At 48.8% G+C, this 10,532-nt stretch overlaps 1 non-coding gene across 1 annotated transcript; it reads left to right on the top strand.

The window, feature by feature from the left end:
- The first annotated feature begins 1,882 nt into the window (after positions 1-1,882).
- Positions 1,883-1,989, top strand: LOC112424588 (U6 spliceosomal RNA). The gene has a single exon (XR_003015378.1). It is a non-coding gene; the product is annotated as a U6 spliceosomal RNA (small nuclear RNA).
- The last annotated feature ends 8,543 nt before the right edge of the window (positions 1,990-10,532 follow it).

Here is a 10,532-nt window from a genome sequence, read left to right as displayed (position 1 = left end):
CTGCCATTCTTTCGCGCCCTGTGTGCATTTGAGTCGTGTGTCCCCGTGGAGCGAATGCCGACCCCCGGACCACTGTGAGAGTCCTCCCGCACCCGGGCATCCCTCTGGCTGGCTCTCGCAGGGAAAGGCTGGGGCCTCGGGCAGAGGCGGATGTCTCCCCTGGGATGCATCTCTGAGCTGCAGGCCGGGCCGGCTTTATGTGCGTGTGGCCTGTGCCGTCAGAAAGGGCCCCAGGCTTGATCACACTGTGCTTTTTGTCTTCCTCAGGTTCTTAAGTCTTTTTTTTTTTTTTGAGACGGAGTCTTGCTCTGTCACCAGGCTGGAGTGCAGTGGTACAATCTCGGCTCACTGCAACCTTCGCCTCCAGGTTCAAGTGATTCTCCTGCCTCAGCCTCCCAAGTAGCTGGGATTACAGGCATGTGCCACCGCACCCGCCCAGCTAATTTTTGTATTTTTAGTAGAGATGGGGTTTCACCATGTTGACCAGGATGGTCTCAATCTCTTGACCTCGTGATCCACCCGCCTCGGCCTCCTAAAGTGCTGGGATTATACAGGCGTGAGCCACCGCGCCCGGCCGATTCTTAGTTATTTTAAAAAGGGGACTGTGCCTTCAGTTTTCGCTGGGCCCTACAGAATGTCTGCCTGGGCTCTGGGCCCTTCCTGAACCTGTGCTGGCTTCCATCTGACCTCTCTGTGCTGACCAACGCTGCTGCTCTTCCTGAGGGCGAGGCGTCCCATGACTGCGTGTTGACCCGCTGGATGGGGCTGCTGAGCCCGCTCTGCCACACTGCACCTGCCCCAGGCAGGGAGGGAATCCCTGGGTCCTCACAGGAACAGCCAGCAAGCCACGCCTGACGCCTGCTCTGGCCCCACCCCTGCAGTGCTGGAGACGACAGGCAAGGCCTGGCCACTGCCTCTGCTGGGTCCCCAATCTGTGGAAGGAAACAGTAATCTAGGCATTTTCGGTGGGGAAGCTGAGCTGTCCTCCTGGTGTCCTGAGGGCCAGCCGTCTTCAGAGGGAAGGGAGAAATGCACATCGCATCAGTGGAGAAGGGCTTGACTCCCCTCAGCATGATGGAGGGAGGTCAGAGAACAGTCCAGCTTGTTGCTGGGTGACAGTGTACTTAATAATGAAAATACAGGCTGGGCGCGGTGGCTCATGCCTATAATTCCAGCACTTTGGGAGGCCCAGGCAGGTGGATCACTTGAGGTCAGGAGTTTGAGACCAGCCTGGCCAACGTGGCAAAACCCCGTCTACTAAAATGCAAAAACTAGCTGGGCATGATGGTAGGCACCTGTAGTCCCAGCTACTTGGGAGGCTGAGGCAGGAGAACCGCTTGAACCTGGGAGGCAGAGGCTGCAGTGAGCTGAGATTGTGCCACTGCACTCCAGCCTGGACAACAGGGCAAGACTCTGTCTCAAAAAAAAAAGAAAAAGAAATATGAAATACAAATATCACCTTCACTAAAACAAGGGATAGAAGACCACAAAACAAACAGAAAACAACAAAACAGCAGGAGTAAGTCCCTACTTATCAATACTAACATTGACTATAAGTAAGCTAAGTGCTCCAATCAAAAGAGTGGGCTTGGAGCCGTGGCTTACGCCTGTAATCCCAATACTTTGGGAGGCTGAGGCAGATGGATCATTTGAGGTCAGGAATTTAAGACCAGCCTGGCCAACATGGTGAAACACTATCTCTACTAAAAATACCAAAACTGGCCAGGTGGTAGTGGCACGCATCTGTAATCCCAGCTATTTATGAGGCTGAGGCAGGAGAATCACTCGAGGCTGAGAAGCGGAGGTTGCTGTGAGCCGAGATTGCGCCACTGCACTCCCACCTGGGCAATAGAGGGAGATCCTGTTTCCAGAACAAAAAGTTGTGCTCGCTTTGGCAGCACATATACTAAACTTGGAACGATACAGAGAAGATTAGCATGGCCCCTGCGCAAGAATGACATGCAAATTCGTGAAGCATTCCATATTTTTATGCTCATCACCACTGGCCATCAGAGAAATGCAAATCAAAGCCACAATGAGATACCATCTCACACCAGTTAGAATGGCGATCGTTTAAAAGTCAGGAAACAGGCCGGGCGCGGTGGCTCAAGCCTGTAATCCCAGCACTTTGGGAGGCCGAGACGGGCGGATCACAAGGTCAGGAGATCGAGACCATCCTGGCTAACATGGTGAAACCCCGTCTCTACTAAAAATACAAAAAACTAGCCGGGCGAGGTGGCGGGCGCCTGTAGTCCCAGCTACTCCGGAGGCTGAGGCAGGAGAATGGCGTGAACCCGGGAGGCGGAGCTTGCAGTGAGCTGAGACCCGGCCACTGCACTCCAGCCTGGGCGACAGAGCGAGACTCCGTCTCAAAAAAAAAAAAAAAAAAAAAAAAAAGGAAACAACAGGTGCTGGAGAGGATGTGGAGAAATAGGAACACTTTTACACTGTCGGTGTAAACTAGTTCAACCATTGTGGAAAACAGTGTGGTGATTCCTCAAGGATCTAGAACTAGAAATACCATTTGACCCAGCCATCCTATTACTGCGTATATACCCAAAGGATTATAAATCATGCTGCTATAAAGACACATGCGGCTGGGCGCGGTGGCTCAAGCCTGTAATCCCAGCACTTTGGGAGGCCGAGACGGGCAGATCACGAGGTCAGGAGATCGAGACCATCCTGGCGAACACGGTGAAACCCCGTCTCTACTAAAAAATACAAAAAAACTAGCCGGGTGAGGTGGCGGGCGCCTGTAGTCCCAGCTACTCGGGAGGCTGAGGCAGGAGACTGGCGTAAACCCGGGAGGCGGAGCTTGCAGTGAGCTGAGATCCGGCCACTGCACTCCAGCCTGGGCGACAGAGCCAGACTCCATCTCAAAAAAAAAAAAAAAAAAAAAAAAAAAAAAGACACATGCACACATATGTTTATTGTGGCACTATTCACAATAGCAAAGACTTGGAACCAACCCAAATGTCCATCAATGACAGACTGGATTAAGAAAATGTGGCACATACACACCTTGGAATGTATGCAGCCATAAAAAAGGATGAGTTCACGTCCTTTGTAGGGACATGGATGAAGCTGGAAACCATCATTCTGAGCAAACTATCGCAAGGACAGAAAACCAAACACCGCATGTTCTCACTCATAGGTGGGAATTGAACAATGAGAACACATGGACACAGGGTTGGGAACATCACACACCAAGGCCTGTCGTGGGGTGGGGGGAGCGGGGAGGGATAGCATTAGGAGATATACCTAATGTAAATGACGAGTTAATGGGTACAGCACACCAACATGGCACATGTATATATATGTAACAAACCTGCATGTTGTGCACATGTACCCTAAAACTAAAAGTATCATTAAAAAATCAAATTAAAAAAAAAAAAGTGGATGAATGGATCAAAAAACAAGACCCAACCATCTCCTGCATACAAGAAACACTTTACCTATAAAAACACACATAGACTAGGCCGGGCGCGGTGGCTCAAGCCTGTAATCCCAGCACTTTGGGAGGCCGAGGTGGGCGGATCATGAGGTCAGGAGATCGAGACCATCCTGGCTAACACGGTGAAACCCTGTCTCTACTAAAAATACAAAAAATTAGCCATGTGTGGTGGCGGGCACCTGTAGTCTCAGCTACTCAGGAGGCTGAGGCATGAAAATGGTGTGAACCGGGGAGGCAGAGCTTGCAGGGAGCCGAGATCACACCACTGCACTCCATCCAGCCTGGGACACAGAGCAAGACTCCATCTCAAAAAAAATACAAAAACAGAAACAAACAAACAAACAAAAACCACATAGACTAAAAGGAATTGACAAGGATATTCCATGCAAACAACCCAAAAAGCAGGAGTAGCAAAACTTAGAGAAAACTAATCAATTTCAAGACAAAAAGTATAAAAAGAGACAAAGCAGGTTATTATATAATTTAGATAAAGGGGTCAACTCAGCAAGGGAATATAACAATTGTAAATACATATGCACCCAATGCTGGAGCTTCCTGATATAGGAAGCAAATATTACTAGAGCTAAAGAGAGAGATCCCAATACAATAATAGCCGGAGATTTCAACACCCCGTTTTCAGCATTGGACAGATCAATCATCCAGACAGAGAATCAAAGAAACATAGGACTTAATGTACACTACAGACCCAACGGACATTGACAGAACACTTGGCGCAGCAGCTGCAGATCACACATTCTTACCGCAGCACACGAACCGTCCTCAAACACAGACCGCATGTTGGGCCACAAAACAAGTCAACGAAACAGGGAGGCAATTTTAAAATCTTTTGAGACATGAGAATGGAAACAACATGTCAAAACCTGTGGGATACGGTGAAAGCAGTACTAAGAGGAAAGTGTATAGCTATAAGCGCCTACATCAAAAAGGTAGAAAAACTTCAAATAAACCACCTGACACTTTTTTTTTTTTGGAGACAAGGTCTTGCTCTGTTGCCCAGGCTGGAGTGCAGTGGCACAATCATAGTTCTTTGCAGCCTTGACCTCCCAGGCTCCAGTGATCCTCCTACCTCAGCCACCCAAGTAAATGGGACTATAGGTACACAATCACCACATCCAGCTAATTCTGGTACTTTTTGTAGAGACAGGGTCCCACCATGCTGTTCACGCTGGTCCCACACTCCTCGGCTCGAGCAATCCCACCTTGGCCTCCCAAAGGGCTGGGATTACAGGTGTGAGCCACCATTCCTGGCTATGATGCACGTTAAAGAACTAGAAAATCAAGAGCAGGCCAGGCACGGTGGCTCACGCCTGTAATCCCAGCCCTTTGCGAGTCCTGACTGGCAGATCACTTGAGTCCAGGAGTTTCAGACCAGCTTGACCAACACGACGAAAACCTATCTCTACTAAAAATAAATACAAAACTTAGCTGGGCGTGGTGGCTCACACCTGTCGTCCCAACTACTCAGGAGGCTGAGGCAGGAGAACTGCTTGAATCCTGGAAGCGGAGATTGCAGTGAGCCAAGATGGTGCCACTGTACTCCAACCTGGGCGACAGAGCGAGACCCTGTCACAAAAAAAAAAAAAAAAGAAAAAGAAAAGAAGAGAAAAACAAACACAAAATTAGTAGGAGAAAACAAATAATAAAGATCAGAGCAGGCCAGGTTCACGGGCATGGTGGCTCAACTCCTAGGTGCTCAGGAGTTTGAGATCAGTCTGGCCAACATGGCAAAAACCCATCTCTCCTAAAAATATGGAAAAAACAATGGCTGGATGTGGTGATGTGTGCCTGTACCCCAGCTACTTGGGAGGCTGAGGTGGGAGAATCACCTGAGCTCAGGAAGTGGAGGCTACAGTGACTCGTGATTGCACCCTGCACTCTAGCTGGGTAACTGGACTGAGATTCTGTCTCAAAAAAACAAAGACCAGAGCAGAAATAAATGAAATGGAAATGAAGGAAACAATACAAAAATCAATGAAACAAAAAGTTGTTTTTTCGAAAAGAGAAACAAAATCAACAAACCTTTAGCCAGACTAAGAAAAAAAGAGAGAAGACCCAAATCAATAAAATCGGAGATTAAAAAGGAGACATTACCACTGATCCTACAGAAACTCAAAGGATCATTAGAGGCAACTATGTGCAACTATATGCTAATAAACTGGAAAGCCTAGAACTGCGTCAATTTCTACACACATAAAACCTATCAAGACTGAACCATGAAGAAATCCAAAAACCTGAACAGGCCGTGTGCAGTGGCTCACACCTGTAATCCCAGCACTTTGGGAGGCCGAGGCGGGCAGATCACCTGAGATCAGGAGTTCAAGACCAGCCTGGCCAACATGGTGAAACACCAGTCTCTACTAAAAAATATATAAAAATTAGCCGTGCATGGTGGCAGGTGCCTCTAATGCCAGCTACTCGGGAGGCTGAGGCAGGAGAATCACTTGAACCTGGGAGGCAGAGGTTGCAGTGAGCCGAGGTCACGCCACTGCACTCCAGCCTGGGTGACAGAGCAAGACTCCATCTCAAAAAAATTAAAATGACAAAAACCTCAACAGACCAATAACAAGTCATGCGATGAAAGCTGTAATAAAATGTTCCCAACAAAGAAGCCCAGGAACCCAATGACTTCACTGCTGAATTTTACCAAACATTTAAAGAAGAACTAATACCAATCCTATTCAAACTATTCTGAAAAATAGAGGAGGAGGGAATCCTTCCAAACACATTCTACGAGGCCATTATTATCCTGATACCCAAACCAGACAAAGACATACTAAAACAATTACAGGCCAGTATCTTTTATGAACACTGATGCAAAAATTCTCAACAAAATGCTAGCAAACTGAATTAAACAACACATTCAAAAGATTATTCATCACGACCAAGTGGGATTTATCCCAAGGATACAAGGATGGTTCAACATACACGAATCAGTCAATATGACCCATCATATCAACAGAATGAAGGACAAAACCATAGAATAACCTCAACTGATGCTGAAAAAGCATTTGATAAAATTCAGCTATCCTGGCTAACATGGTGAAACCCTGTCTCTACTAAAAATACAAAAAACTAGCCGGGCGTGGTGGCGGGCGCCTGTAGTCTCAGCTACTTGGGAGGCTGAGGCGGGAGAATGGCGTGAACCCGGGAGGCGGAGCTTGCAGTGAGCTGAGATCACGCCACTGCACTCCAGCCTGGGAGACACAGCGAGACTCCGTCTCAAAAAAAAAAAAAAAAAAAATTCAGCATCCCTTCATGATAAAAGCCCTCCAAATCTGGGTATAGAAGGAACATACCTCAACACAGTAAAGGCCATATATGGCAGACCTATAGCTAATATGATACCAAATGGGGAAAAACCAAAATCCTTTCCTCTGAGATCTGGAACACGGCAAGGATGCCCACTTTCACCACTGCTGTTCAACATAGTACTGGAAGTCATAGCTAGAGCAATCAGACAAGAGAAAGAATTAGAGGGCATCCAAATTGTAAAGGAAGGGCTGGGCGCGGTGGCTCACGCCTGCAATCCCAGCACTTTGGGAGGCCGAGGCAGGCAGATCACCTGAGGTCAGGAGTTTGAGACCAGCTTGGCTGACATGGTGAAACTCTGTCGCTACTAACATACAAAAATTAACTGGGCGTGGTGACACACACCTGTAATCCCAGTTACTCAGGAGGCTGAGACAGAAGAATTGCTTGAACCTGGGAGGTGGAATTACAGTGAGCCGAGACGCACTCTAGCCTGGGCCACAGAGCAAGACTCCATCTGAAAGAAAGAAAGAGAGAGAGAGAGAGAGAGAGAGAGAGAAGAAAGGAAAGAAAGAAAGAAAGAAAGAAAGAAAAAGAATGAGATCCTGTCATTTGTTTTGTTTTTTTGTTTGCTTGTTTTTGAGACGGAGTCTCGCTCTGTCGCCAGGCTGGAGTGCATCGGCACGATCTCGGCTCACTGCAAGCTCTGCCTCCTGGGTTCCAGTGATTCTCCTGCCTCAGCCTCCTGAGTAGCTGGGATTACAGGCGCCCGCCACCACACCCAGCTAATTTTTGTATTTTTGGTACAAAATTCAGTAGAGACAGGGTTTCACCATGTTGGCCAGGATGGTCTTGATCTCTTGACCTCATGATCAGTCTACCTCAGCCCCTCAAAATGCTGGGATTACAGGCATGAGCCACTGCGCCCAACCAAGATCCTGTCATTTATAACAAAGCAACAACATGGATGGAACTGGAGGTCATTATGTTAAGTGAAACAAGCCAGGCACAGAAAGATAAACTTCACATGTTCCCACTTATTTATGGGAGTTAAACTTTTTTTTTTTTTTTTTTTTTTGAGATGGACTCTTACTCTGTTGCCCAGACTGGAGTACAGTGGCGTGATCTTGGCTCACTGCAACCTCTTCCTCCCAGTTTCAAGCAATTCTCCTGCCTCAACCTCCCAAGTAGCTGGGACTACAGGTACGCACCACCACGCCTAGCTAATTTTTGTATTTTTAGTAGAGATGGAGTTTCACCATGTCGACCAGGCTGGTCTTGAATTCCTGACCTTGTGATCCACCCGCCTCAGCCTCCCGAAGTGCTGGGATTACAGGTGTGAGCCACCGCGCCTGGCTGGGGAGCTAAAAATTAAACCGAATGAACTCATGGAGATAGAGAGTAGAAGGATGGTTACCAGACGCTGAGAAGGGCAGTGGGTGGGGGGTGAGGTGGGGCGGGGATGGTTAATGGGTGCAGAAATATAGTTAGATAGAATGAAGAAGATCCGTATTTGGTGGCACAGCAGGGTAACTGGAGTCAACAATAATTTATCGTACATTTAATCAACAAATAAAAAAGTATAATTAGATTTTTTTGTAACACAAAGAAAGGATACATGCTTGATGTGATGGTTACATCATTTACCCTGATATGATTATTATACATTATATTCCTGTATCAAAACGTCTCGGCCGGGCGCGGTGGCTCATGTCTGTAATCCCAGCACTTTGGGAGGCCGAGGCGGGTGGATCATGAGGTCAGGAGATCGAGACCATCCTGTCCCAAGTGGTGAAAGCCCGTCTCTACTAAAAATACAAAAATTAGCTGGGTGTGGTGGCGTACACCTGTAATCCCAGCTACTCAGGAGGCTGAGGCAGGAGAATAGCTTCAACCTGGGAGGCAGAAATTGCAGTGAGCCGAGATCACACCACTGCACTCCAGCCTGGTGGCAGAGTTATAATCTGTCTCAAAAAAAAAAAAAAAAGTTTCATGTACCCGTAGGCCAGGCGCGGTGGCTCACGCCTGTAATCCCAGCACTTTGGGAGGCTGAGGCGGGTGGATCGCTTGAGGCCAGGACTTCAAGACCAGCCTGGGCAACGTGGTGAAACCCTTTCTCTACTGAAAAAAAACAAAATTAGCCAGGCGTGGTGGCAGGCACCTGTAATCCAGCTACTCAGTAAGGCTGAGGCAGGAGAATGGCGTGAACCCGGGAGGCGGAGCTTGTAGGGAGCCCAGATCGCATCACCACACTCCAGCCTGGGGGACAGAGTCAATCTCAAAATATATAAATAAATAAATAAATAAATAAATAAATAAAAATAAAACAAGACACACACACACATACACCCCTGAAAGAAGTGCCTGGAGTGAGTCTCCTGGCCTCCCAACAGGACCCCCAAAATTGAACCCTTGATCAACGCGGCTGGATGTGCAGACAGAGGTGGTAACAGTGCAGGGAGGCTGGGTCTCCTGCACCCGCCTTTCCTGCCCAGCAGTCAGCTGGGGAGAGTGAGGAGCTCACCCGCTGGCTGCGTACTCCCTGCCAAGTACATCCTTCAGTAAGTGCCTGGAGCCGGCACAGCCCTGCCCTTATGCCACTTACGTGCTGGGAGACGCAGAGATTAGTCAGGTGTGGCTCCTCCCCTGCATTTGCTCCAAATCCAGGGACAGGGGAGTTCCCAAAGCCATAAGAAGGCATTGTTCTAAGATACCGTAGACACCATAGGGGTAGGCAGAGGGGGCTTCTCGGAGGAGGCAGTGTCTGAGCTGTGTCTTAAAGGAGGGGGTGAAGTTAACCTGCCTTATTTAAACTTCACAACAGTCCAGCCAGGTAGGTGGTGTCCCCAGAATGTAATTGAGGGAACTGAGGTTTGGGTAAAGCAAAGTCAACATTTTTTTTGCATCCGTTTAATCATTTCTTTATCCAATAAGGGTTACTAACTGGCTACCAGGTGCTAGTCAATGAGGCCAAAAAGGCACGTACCTTCTCTCCAAACCCTCTCACCTCTGCAGTGACAGCCACTACTCCCCAAGTCTCTGTCACCCTTTACTGAGCCCTGGGGGTCTCTTGTATAACGGGCTCCCTCCCCACCCACCAGAGCAGAGAGGGGCGTTTGCTCAGCTCAGCCCTCGTCCAACCCCTCATTCCAGAATGGGTGCGGGAGCTTCCTGCCTGCCCTGGGGCACTGAGGCAGCATCCAAGTGCAGTTGAAGAAAGTCCATGTTGCCAGTTTGGCTCTTTCCATTGCCGGGGAGGCCACTGTAGAAGGTCTTGTTCCTGAGAAATGTGGGTGGTCAGGACGGTGGCTAGGGCTTGGATCCCACTCAGCCCCTGTGAGGTTCCCTCTCCTGGGCCACTCGGCTGGCAGCCTCCAGACCTCTTAGTTGGGCCACACCCTCAGATGCCACCGGGGTACCCCGTTGCTGGTCCCTTTCCTGTGGTCCTCTCCCAGAGTCCCACACCTTGATCTCTCTCCTTCCAAATGTCCTCTTTTCTCTTTCCCCATAGGCTTGACGGCAGCCCTAGTTGTTAGCAACTCAGCGGTTTCACTTTCTCGCAACACTCAGGCTCCCAGCCATCCTTTGTAGGAAGGGAAATACCCGCTTCCCAAGCCGGATTGAATCTTAATGCACTGAAGAAGAGGAACAGAAGCAGAGGAGCTCAGTTTCCACCTTGAAATGGGCCGACCGCTCATATCCCACATGAGCCCCCAGCGGCCTCTCCTGTCCGGCCTCAACACCTCTTGACCGGACCCGGCCCGGGCTCCTGAACACCAGCCGGGCCCTTCCTGGCATGTCCTCTTCT

The sequence above is a fragment of the Macaca nemestrina genome, chromosome 12, assembly GCF_043159975.1.
Source record: "Macaca nemestrina isolate mMacNem1 chromosome 12, mMacNem.hap1, whole genome shotgun sequence".
NCBI lineage: Eukaryota > Metazoa > Chordata > Mammalia > Primates > Cercopithecidae > Macaca > Macaca nemestrina.
The sequence above is the reverse complement of the archived record's forward strand: the minus strand, read 5'-3'. Positions and strand labels throughout refer to the sequence as shown.